Genomic DNA, 11,647 nt, shown 5'->3' with positions numbered 1-11,647 from the left:
TCCTGGCCAACATGGTGAAACCCCGTCTCTACTAAAAATACAAAAATTAGCATGGCGTGGTGGCGCACACCTGTAGTCCCAGCTACTTGGGAGGCTGAGGCAGGAGAATTGCTTGAACCTGAGAGGCAGAGATTGCAGTGAGCTGAGATCATGCCACTGCACTCCAGCCTGGGGACAGAGCAAGACTCAATCTCAAAAAAAAAAAAATTAGCCAGGCATGGTGGCATGCACCCAGCTACTCGGGAGGCTGAGGCAGAAGGATCACTTGAGCCCAGGAGTTTGAGGCTGCAGTGGGCTATGATGGCGTCATTGCACTAAGCAACAGAGCTAGACCTTGTCTCTAAAGAAAAAAAATAGAAGAAGAGAGAGAGAGAGAGACTGAGAGAGACACACACAAAAGCAACTTTGGGCTTCTCCAGCTGCCAACCTCCTCCCATCCCCCTAATCTCAGCAATTCTAAATCACATTCTTTGCCAAGCTCACCAGGAAGCTGAAATGCCTACAGTGCAATATCATTTTAATGCAAAGTGACACTAACAATATTCCCAAAGATGCAAGAAGTCATGAATTCGGGAGAGTAATGGTGAAGAGCTGCTCAAATCAAATGCAGGCCCCTTAGCAAATGAGCATCTGGCCAAAGTCAATTAGCTAACAATTAAAACAGAAAAAGAAAATGTCGGCAGGAATACCTTTTTAAATGAATGTTTCAAAAAATAATTACTTGATTAAAAAAATAATTATTATTTGAACATCAGAGTTTGATGTTCTCAAATATTTTTGTCAATATCGGTCTTTTTTATGGTAAGACTCTGGATATCAGGTAGTGCTACCTTATGTTTTTTTTAATTTATGTTTTAGAAATAATCACACACATATAACACAAAACAATAAACATTTAATTCTTACTTTGTATGTACCACGAGTTAGTGCACAGTTAGAATTATAATGTAAATTTGGTTATGTATAAGGTACATTTTTCCCAACTAAATGGATGTGGAGGGCAACCTCGTTGAGGTCTTGATCTGAACTTCCCTGACCCTAATGAATCTGAGCAAGAATTCTTAAGTTGATTGGCTTCTTGCACTTCCTCTTCTCAGAAATATCTGTTCATGTCTTTTGCCCATTTTTCTACTTTCTTTTCTTATTGATTTGTAGGTGCTCTTTTCATATTCATGACACCAACCCTTTGTTGTGTGTATTGCTAATATCTTCTCCAAGTTATCATTTCAATTTATTGAAGGTAGCTTTTAATTTACCAAGTACCAGTCAAGGGTTTTTTGTTTGTTCGTTTGCATGTTTGTTTTAGATTTGATAAGAAACATTAGCCCCAATTTTAAGAAGATTTAAGTGTTCCCTGTACTAATTATGTTTGATTTTTAAAATCAATACAGTGAAAGATGCTGATACATTTTTACTCTGACTTTTTTTCTGTTAGCATTCCTAATCAGCACCAGGAATTAACTCAATCTTTCTTGGGATGGACCAGATCAGATATACTTAGCAGGGTTAGTATTTTCCTCACATTATATTGTTTGTTTTAAAATTGATGCCTCTGTTAAAGACTTTCAAGTTACTTTAAGTTCCTTTCTGGAAATTAGAAAACAATCTAGTTGCATCAACATTGCACTTAAAAACTATCAGTCAGATTAGCCATTTTCAAAGATATCTAGAAGAAACCAATCTTGTCATATTTATCTCCAGTATAGAAAATTACATATTATCTTTTTAAAAAGTGGGATCTAATTAAACTAAAGAACATCTGCACAGCAAAAGCAACTATCAATAGAGTAAAAAAAACAACCTACAGAATGGGAGGAAATATTTGCAAACTATGCATCTGACAAAAGCATATTATCTACAATCTATAAGGAACTTAAATCAACAAGAAATAAAGAATCCCACTAAAAAATGTCAAAGACTATCCACAATAGCGAAGACATGGAATCAACCTAGAATCCCATCAACAGTGGACTGGATAAAGAAAAGGTGGTACATATACCCCATGGAATACTATGCAGCTATAAATAAATGAGATCATGTCCTTTGCAGCAACATGGATGTAGCTGGAGGCCCTAATCCTAAGCAAATTAACTCAAGAACAGAAAACCAAATACCACATGTTCTTATTTATAAGTGGGAGCTAAACCTTGAGTACACATGCACACAAATGGAACAACAGACACTGGGACCTATTTGAGGGTAAAGGGTGGGAGGAGAATAAAAACTGAAAAACTACCTATCAGGTATTATGTTGATTACCTGGGTGGCAAAATTATCTGTACACCAAACCCCCAGGACATTCAATTAATCCATGTAACAAACCTGCACATGTATACCTTGAACCCAAAATAAGAGTTGGAAACAAAAATATGGGCAAAGGACATGAACAGATACTTCTCAAAGGAAGATATACATGCAGCCAGTTAGCATATGAAAAAGTGCTTAACATCACTAATCATTAGAGAAATGCAAATCAAAACCACAATGAGATACCATCATATACCAGTCAGAATTATTATTATTATTATTAAAAAATCAGAAAATAACAGACGTTGGCAAAGTTGTGGAGAAAAGAGAACACTTATACACTGCTGGTGGGAATGTAAATCAATTTAGCCACTGTGGAAAGCAATTTGGAAATTTCTCAAAGAACCTAAAATAGACCTACTGTTTGACCCAGCAATCCCATTACTCGCAATATACCCAAACAAATATAAATCAGTCTACCAAAAAGACACATGCACTTATATGTTTATCACAGCACTATTCACAATAGCAAAGACATGGAATCAACCTAAATGCCCATTGATGGTGGACTGGATAAAAAGAATGTGGTACATATATACCATGGAATTCTATGCAGCTATAAATATATGAGATCATATCCTTTGCAGCAACATGGATGCAGCTGTAAGCCATTATCTTAAGCAAACTGATGCGGAACAGCAAACCAAATACCACATATTCTCACTTATAAGTGGGAGCTAAATACTGAGTACACATGGACAAAAAGGGGGGAACAATAGACACCGGAGCCTACTTGAGGCTGGAGGGTGAAAGGAGGGTGAGAACTGAAAAACTACCTATCAAGTACTATGCTCACCACCTGGGTGATGAAATCATTTGTACACCAAACCTCAGTGACACATAATTTACTCATAAAAAACCTGCACATCTACCCCTGAATCTAAAATAAAACTCAAAAAGAAGAAAAAATAAAGAAAATTCTATTCATGCATTGGATTTCATTCACCATCATGCACTAAAAAAAATAATAACTACCGCAGCTAGAAGAAAAATAAAGTTAGATCCCTACCTCACACCATATAAAACCATCAATTCCTGATAGAGTGAAGTTCTACAAGGACAACTAAAACAACATAAAAAGAAAATACAAAACATTTTCATAACATTTTTGGGAGGCCTTCCTAGTAAACAAAGATGAAAGTCAGAAACCCCAAAGGAAAGAGAGTAAAAATATCCAACAACATTTTTAATTTTTTAAGGTTCAATCTTCTTATCAGCCCAATTAAAAGTGAACAGGCAATAAGGACATTTACCCAACCAAAAAAAAACAAAGTAGGATAGATGCTGAATGGGTTAACTTGAATTTTATTATGTCATTGAAGACCCAGGCTCTATCTTGGTACTCTGCCATTCTCAGCTCTTTGGCTTTTGGCCTTGGGCTTGTCCCAAGATGCTGTCACTGCTGCAACCCTCATATCCCCACTCAACAGTGTCCAGAGGCAAAAGAAGGAAAAGCAGTACCCCTCAGGTCTCTTTGAAAAGTGTGAAACTGACTCATAGGCTTTCCTTCTCAGAAACCCCCCATAGGTTTCCCTTCACATCTCTCTGGCCACAATTCCATCACAAGACTGTGCCTAAACCTCAGAATGAGTAGGAGTGGGATAACTACCATTGGCTTAAACTAATCAAGATTCACCCTCTGGGACTGGGGAGAAGCCCATCTTCCCACAGCCCTGAAACTCATGGCTGACCCTGTTAGCAAGGAAGAGGGAGGAAAGGCTGTTGTGTAAGCAACCCACAGTTCCTATTGTGGATAATATAAAATCCCCTCTTGAACATAAACAAATAATTACTGAGTTTCGAATATGTGCCAAGCAGCCTTCTGAAGTTCATAGACCAGTGCAAGAGTCAGCAAACTTTTTGTGTACAAGGGCACATGACAAATATTTTAGGCTTTGAGGGTCATTTGTTCTCTTGCACAGCTACTCAACTCTGCTGCCATATCTCAAAAGCAGTCGTAGACGATACGCAAACAAACAGGCATAGCCATGCTTCAATAAAACTTTCTGAAAATAGGTGGCAGGACAGATTTTGACCCAAGGGCTGTAGTTTGTGAATCCCTGGTCTGGTGGAAAGATAAGCAAGTAAGTCAATATCTCACACTTGCTGCAGACATGTTTTATTTGGCCAACCCAGGGTTTAAACAAGATATGCACTGTCTGATTGACCACAGTCTCCACTATTCCCTATTGTCTTACACCATGCCACTTTTCACATTTACTGCCATTATTCCTGGGTAAAAGAAAAGGCTGTTTCACTCAGAGTTCTGGGAAACATCCACTTACTTATTTATGGCATCTCTAGAGGCAGATTTTTGTACATAAACTTCATTAACAAATGCCATGTAAAGAAACTGTTTCATTATGACCCTTGGTATACTTTGGTACTATAGTACCAAACATACACACTGTCTTTCTAATAAATTTCATGAAGTTATTTAGGCACTGATTTTCTAAGCATCCTCTAAGTTGTAGAGGAGCCCTGTACTAATTCTTTCTCTGAAGTGATCAGCAGTGGTCCCTGTTGACAAGCTCCGTGGTAACCCAATCTCTGTATTCTGCTGACAAGCTACACTCCCGTGGTTTATGAGATCAGTGGAATCCCTCCATAGAATTATACCCTTTTATTGAGTCCTGAACCATATATTATCATGAATGCTAAGCCAGTCGAAATGGTCCATCCCCTCTGCCTTAACATTAGACAAAGCCTTGAGAAATTACCCTTCTCTGCAGAGAATGTGCTTTATTTGGCATCAAATCCTGCTGAAACTTTATGTGCCTGGGCCTCCTGCACTTTATCTCCAGGCTCCAAGCCGAGCTGCCCCCAACTGGCATCGGAGTCCGAGGCCATTTGGACAAGGACCATGAGGAAGTTGAATGTCTCCCTTTCCATAAAGAAAGAATTAGCAAAGAAAATTAAAAGTGTGCGCTCAATTTCAGAGGAAATGATTATACCCCTGACAAAGAGTAGCAGCCTTCAAGGGATGTCAAGCACTTGGAAAGCATGCTTTCCATCCACAAGGAGCCAAGTAGTGTACCTAAGCCTCCCCAGAAAATGATGCTTTCTTAAATGATTCAAAACAAGGAGACATTCATTCACCAAAAATTTCTTCAGCATCTGCTCTGTGTCACATACTGTGCTGGGCACCACAGATGCAACAGGGAATGGAAAAGCCCAGAATTGACAGTGTGTTGCATGTTAAAGAAAGGCTCACACCTGTAATCCCAGCACTTTGGGAGGCTGAAGCAGGAGGATCACTTGAGGCCAGGAGTAAGTGACCAGCCTGGACAACATAGTGAGACCCCATCTCTACAAAAAATACAAAAATTAGCTGGGCAAGGTGGCATATGCCTGTAGCCCCAGCTACTCAGGAGGCTGAGGTGGAAGGATCACTTGAGTCTGGGAGGTCAAGGCTGCAATAAGCCCTGATCATGCCACTGCACCCTAGGCTGGGCAACAGAGTGAGGCCCTGTCTCAAAAAAATAAAAATAATTTTTAAAATGGAGCTGGGGGCAGACAGTAAACAAGTCACCAAGTCTGTGACATGAAAGTAAGTTGTCATAAGTGACATGGAGGGAAAAAACAAAGTGCTGTGTGTGTTAATTTGCTGTTGCTGTTCTCACACATTACCACAAATTGGGTGGCTTAACACAAAAGAAATGTATCCTCTCACTGTTCCGGAGGCCAGAAATCTAAAATATAGGTGTCAGTAGCGCCATGCTCCCTCCAAAGCTCTTGGGGAGAATTGTTCCCTGTCTCTCCCAGCTCCAGGTGGCTGCAGGCATTCCCAGGCTTATGGCTGCACCACTCTATCCTCTGCCTCCAATGCCCAACAGCCTTCTCCTCTCCCCAGGTGTTTCTCTTCTGTTTGTCTCTTATAAGAACATGTGTCATTGCATTTAGAGCCCACTCAAATAATCCAGGATGATCTTATCTCAAGATCCTTAATTGAATTGAATCTACAAAGACCCTTTCTCCCCAGTAAGGTCACATTCATAGGTTCCAGCAAGGAGAGATATCGTTTGGGAGCACCATTCAACTCACCACATTGTAGGAGATAATAATGGGGTAGCTTACTTTAGATCGAGGGGTCAGAAAAGGCCTCAGAGAAGGTGAGACTTAAGACACAACTTGAAGAATGAGGAAGATCACACCATGCAGAGAAGGGGAGAACTGGGCATAGGGAGAAAGCATTGCTGACCGAGGGCACAGTCTGTGCAAAGGCCCCGAAAGCAGCTGAGTTTACAAAAACTGAAAAAAGGCCAGTGTGGCAAGAGCAGAGTGAATAAAATGGCCTGAGATGTGCTGGGAACATGGGCAGAGGACTGTCCTGAAAGCTTTGGAAGCCACAGTAAGAAGCTGGCATTTTGCAGCCAGGAGCAGTGCCTCATGCTGAAATCCTAGCACCTTGGGAGGCCAAGGTGGGCGGATTGCTTGAGGCCAGGAGTTCAAGACCAGCCTGAGCAACACAGCGAGACCTTGTCTCTACAGAAAATATTTTTTTAGCATTTTTTTTAACTTTTTTTAAATACGAGCAGCTGGCATTTTACCTCAAGTGCAAGGGAAAGGCACTGAGGGTTTGAAGCATAAAAATAACATGAGGAAATTCACATTTCATCTTGAAGGTTTTTCAAATAGCATAGCTAGCCTTCATTTAAAACAGAAGTTATTGCTTTTACTGTAGCTTTAGCAATAACAAATGCATAGAATCATTTACCCTGTTATATGCATTAATTCATTTAATAAAATTTATATATAGTGCTCACTTTGGCACCACATATATTAAAATTGGAACAATACAGAGAAAATTAGCATGACTCCTGTGCAAGGATGACACAAAAATTCATGAAGCATGACATTAAAAAAAAATACAATAACCCAAATACAAGCTAGAGCACCATGTGGTCCAGAGTATACCTGTGTAGCGGACTGAATTATGTCTGCCCAACAAAAAATCCTAAATTGTAGTCCTAGCCCCAGAATCTCAGGTGTGACCTTATTTGAGAATAGGGTTATTCCAAATGTAACTAACTCAGATGAAGTCGTACCAGAGTAGGGTAGGCCCCTAACCCAATATGTCTGGTGTGGGAAATTTGGACACAAGCACGCATATAGAGAGTACTCCACATGAACATGAAGATGGCCATCTACATGCCAAGGAGAGAGCCCTGGAACAGAGCCTGCCCTCACAGCCCTCAGAAGGAAACAGCCTCACGGATGCTTTGACCTTCAACTTCCAGCCTCCAGAACTGTAAGACAATAAATTTCTGTTGTTTCAGGCATCCAGTCTGTGGCACTTTGTTATGGCAGTACTAGCAGACTAACACAGTCTCATAACATTTTAGGAAGCGAGGTCTTCCTAAATGTGAGCAATTCCAGTCTTTACCAGCACCCCTGCTAGAACACCAAAGGGGGTCTAATTCACAACCCATACCAACACCTAATCAAGCCATCTTCTCCACTCTTCTCATTCTCCACTTCCCTTCCCACCCACAGAGCCCCCAGCAGCCTCTTTCCTCATGCCTGGCCTCGACTAACTCCCCACCAAAATTGCTCCCAAAATCCTACAATAAGGTTTTTGATTCCTTCATGCCCCATGCCCACTTCCTGGACCTGTTCTGTTTTTCTCTCCGGTGGTTCTTTACTCTCAAGTACTCATCACCATCCCCTCTCCCCAAGGATTACCCCATCAGACACATGGCCTGGGAGCCCTGCTGGGTCCCTTAGCAGACAGAGAGAGACAGAGCCTGAGAAGACAGACAGAGAGAGAAAATATTGAGGCAGGAGTAAAAGCACAATTTTATATCTTATCCATTTCTTTTCACATGCAAACTTTTAATGATAACCTCCATGAGAACAGAAACTACATCTTGTACGTTTTGCACCCCCTGTAATGTGGAGCAGACCACTTTGCATGAAGGTGACACAAATTGATTTTTAAAATCTTGCCTGAGACCCTGAATCCTTGCTCTATGATCAGGCATTCTTCCTACACCATCTATGAAGTTACTGAGCTGAAACCGTCTCGTCTAGTCTTAATTAAGCTTTGGCGACATCTGTCATGAGTGACTGGTGACATTTTTCCATCCACTCATCACTCCTAAAAATGGACTCACTCCTGCTAACGAGGAATCAACAACCTAAGGCGGCCAGGAGCATAGGTGAGGGAGGGTGCAGGAGGCCTCACGGACATATGCAGGGAAGGGGAGGAGTAGCTGCCACGTTGGGACCCTGCTCCCAAATGCAACTAGCATAGACAGCAAAATCCCCTTCTACCAGAAACATGTTCTGTCGATCAGACACAATCCTAAAAAGGATGGAGTAAAACAGAAAGGGAGAGTGTCTCCAGGAGAAGCCAGGGAAGGCTAAGATGCTATGTACTTCACTATGGCCTGCAGGATCCTGAGGGAAGGAACTATACATAATTCAACTTTGTACTTCCTGTCTCCCCTTCAATCTCCACCTCCAGGCTCCTAGCCTAGGACCTAGCACTCTTTGAAACTGGCTGCGTAGTTGGTTGGTTGGTTGGTTGGATGGTTGGTTGGTTGGATGGATGAATGAGCAACCAAAATCTCCATTCCCTTCCTGGGTACTATTCTTCAGGGATTTTGCAAAGCCCATTATCAACATCTTAAGCCAATCTCTACTGCCTTAAGCCAATCATCAACATCTCTGACTAAGAAAGGAAGTTAAAGATTTCTCAGAATCCCAGAGTCCCCAAAGATGCTCATGAGCTATCAAGGGGAGCACATCTAAGGTATCACTAGAGAATCTTCTATATTAAAACTTTCTAACTTTATACTTTTTTTTGACCACCTTAATTTTATCCTAATGTTTTACAAACTTCAAATACAAACATTTTTAAGCACTTACTGTGCATAAGGTCCCATAAAGCAGTCTTTTAACTTTAAAAGTTAAAGTCTTCAAACTTTTAAGCTCATGTTACCTCCTAAAGAATTTTGATACACTAAGTAAGTCCTTCACATTTTTGGTTGACATCTAAAATTAACATAAATTTAAATAATATGAACGATGCAATTCCCACTGTATTGTAAATATTGACATTTTATAAATAAAACTGTTACATCACTCTTTTAAATGTTTCCAATGGAATCTAAATACCATAGTAATTTGATACTCACCATCAGTTATTTTAAAAAATACAAGAACAAACTCTTCTTTATGAGTCATAAAATTTTACATTTTTCCTTTTTCCTCTTTGAAATCAAATTTATTTGTTCTAATATAATTTTGTGCTATTAAGTCTTTTATAATCACATTGTTATCCTAATTCTATGCAAGAAAAAAATGTATATAAGTTGAAATTCTAGTTTCCTTTTTACCTCCTGCAACCATTAGGCTCTGAGTGCTAATAGTTTTCCTCTGGATTGAATATCATTGTAACCATTATTTGTATACATTTGATCAAGGCAATGTAAACATATTACAAATTTCGGTATATGAGTAATAAATATATACATACAATCCATTGAAAACATATGTCTTTATCAGGTTGAGGGGGACATGGAGGCTTTGCAGACATCGGTGTTTTGAATGTCACTGTTTGGCAATTCCAGGGAGATAGGGCTGGGTCTTTCTTTGTTAAGGTGAAAGAAAAACATCTGGAAAGAGTAGGAGGCAAAAACAGAACCAGCCTCCACCACAGGCACATTCTCAGGCAGACGTGTGTTAGCAAAGGACACATAGGGAATTCCTTTGAAGCCACCTTTGCCCACATACCCCTTGGAAAGTTCTCCCATACCTCCTGGGATATCAGTAGCTAAGGTTTGAAGATCAAATCATGAACAATTCAGGTCAGAACAAGACCCAATTTCAGTCTGTCATGAGTTTACATCTGGGTAGGTAGGTGAGCCATAAGCACTCCACCTGAGATGTATTAACAGTTAGAGATGGAAAGCACGATTTAAGGCAATAGATGTGGTGGGCAGAATAATGGCCTCCAAAGATGTCCACATCCTAATCCCTGCAACCTGTGAATATGTTACCTTATGTGGCAAAGGGAATTAAGGTAGCCAATGGAATTAAGAGTATCAATCAACAGAACTTAGAATAGGGAGATTATCCTGGATTATCCAGGTGAACCCAATGGAATCACAGAGGTTTTTAAAAGTAGAAGAGGGAGGCAGAAGAGGAGATCAGAGTGATTCCAATGTGAAGAGGACTCAACACACCCAGGCAGGCTTTGAAGATGGAAGGAGCGGCCACAAGCCAAGAATGCAGGCGGCCTCTAGAAGCTGGAAAAGGTGGCCTCTAGATTGCCCCTTGAGAGCCTCCAAAAAGATCCAAAACCAATGGCCTTTAAAAGAAAAAAATTAAAAATAACAAAAAGAATGCAGCTAGCTAGCCCCTTGATTGTAGCCCAGTGAAAACTTGTGTTAGACTTCTAGTCTGCAGAGCTGTAAGATAATAAATTTGTGTGTTTTAAGCCACTACGTCTGTCGTAATTTGTTACAGTAGCAATAGGAAACTACTACAATAGAGAAATGGTCTCCACATAGGACAGGAGGAGCCCTGGGTGCTCAGAAAGAGGTGCCTACTCCTGCTGGGGTTGAAGGGTGTTGTGATCAGCACTGGCCAAGTGCAGGCAGCCAACATCCGGGTATGAATCCCAGTCCCTTCCAGCTTGGTGCCGCCAGTCTGAGAACCCATTCAGCCACCTGCCACTGCTGTTCTCATGTTCACCCTGTTGGCTGCAGGGCCCCAGCATGTCTGAATAAAGGCTGAACCCTCACAAGCAATACCTCTCCTGCCTCAGCCTCCCAACTAGCTGGGATTACAGGCATGTGCCACCATGTCTGGCTAATTTTTTGTATCTTTAGTAGAGACCGGGTTTCGCCATGTTGACCAGGCTGGTCTCAAACTCCTGACCTCAAGTGATCTGCCCGCCTCAGCCTCCCAGAGTGCTGGGATTACAGACGTGAGCCACCGAGCGTGGCCGAAACTTTATATTCTTTTAGAAATCATTTTAAAACATCATGGACTCAAGGTCATTGTGAAATGAGAGGAAAGACTTTTACAAAAACGATGTGAAGAACAGTTCCCATTTTGTACAAATATATATGCATCACCATTTTTAAAATTGGAAGAATTTATATCAAGATGCCAGCGAAAGGCAGGCTTTTATTCCCTCTGACTATCTGGAGATTCTAATTATTTGACAATGAATTTGCATTACTTTTGTAATAAGGAGAGGGGAAATAAAAGATTTTTTAAAAGCAATGGTCTGTAATAAATGAAGATGTTTAAAATTCTAACCAAAAGTATTTTTATACCTAATCCTATATTAGTGAAGGTTGCTAAGGAACCATGTGCTGCAAAT

At 40.6% G+C, this 11,647-nt stretch overlaps 1 non-coding gene across 1 annotated transcript; it reads left to right on the top strand.

Annotated features, from left to right (window-relative positions):
• The first annotated feature begins 7,065 nt into the window (after positions 1–7,065).
• On the top strand, positions 7,066–7,172 carry LOC129037636 (U6 spliceosomal RNA). The gene has a single exon (XR_008502878.1). It is a non-coding gene; the product is annotated as a U6 spliceosomal RNA (small nuclear RNA).
• Positions 7,173–11,647: the final 4,475 nt, after the last annotated feature.

The sequence above is a fragment of the Pongo pygmaeus genome, chromosome 4 (assembly GCF_028885625.2).
Source record: "Pongo pygmaeus isolate AG05252 chromosome 4, NHGRI_mPonPyg2-v2.0_pri, whole genome shotgun sequence".
Classification (NCBI taxonomy): domain Eukaryota; kingdom Metazoa; phylum Chordata; class Mammalia; order Primates; family Hominidae; genus Pongo; species Pongo pygmaeus.
This window is presented reverse-complemented; position numbering and strand designations above follow the sequence as displayed.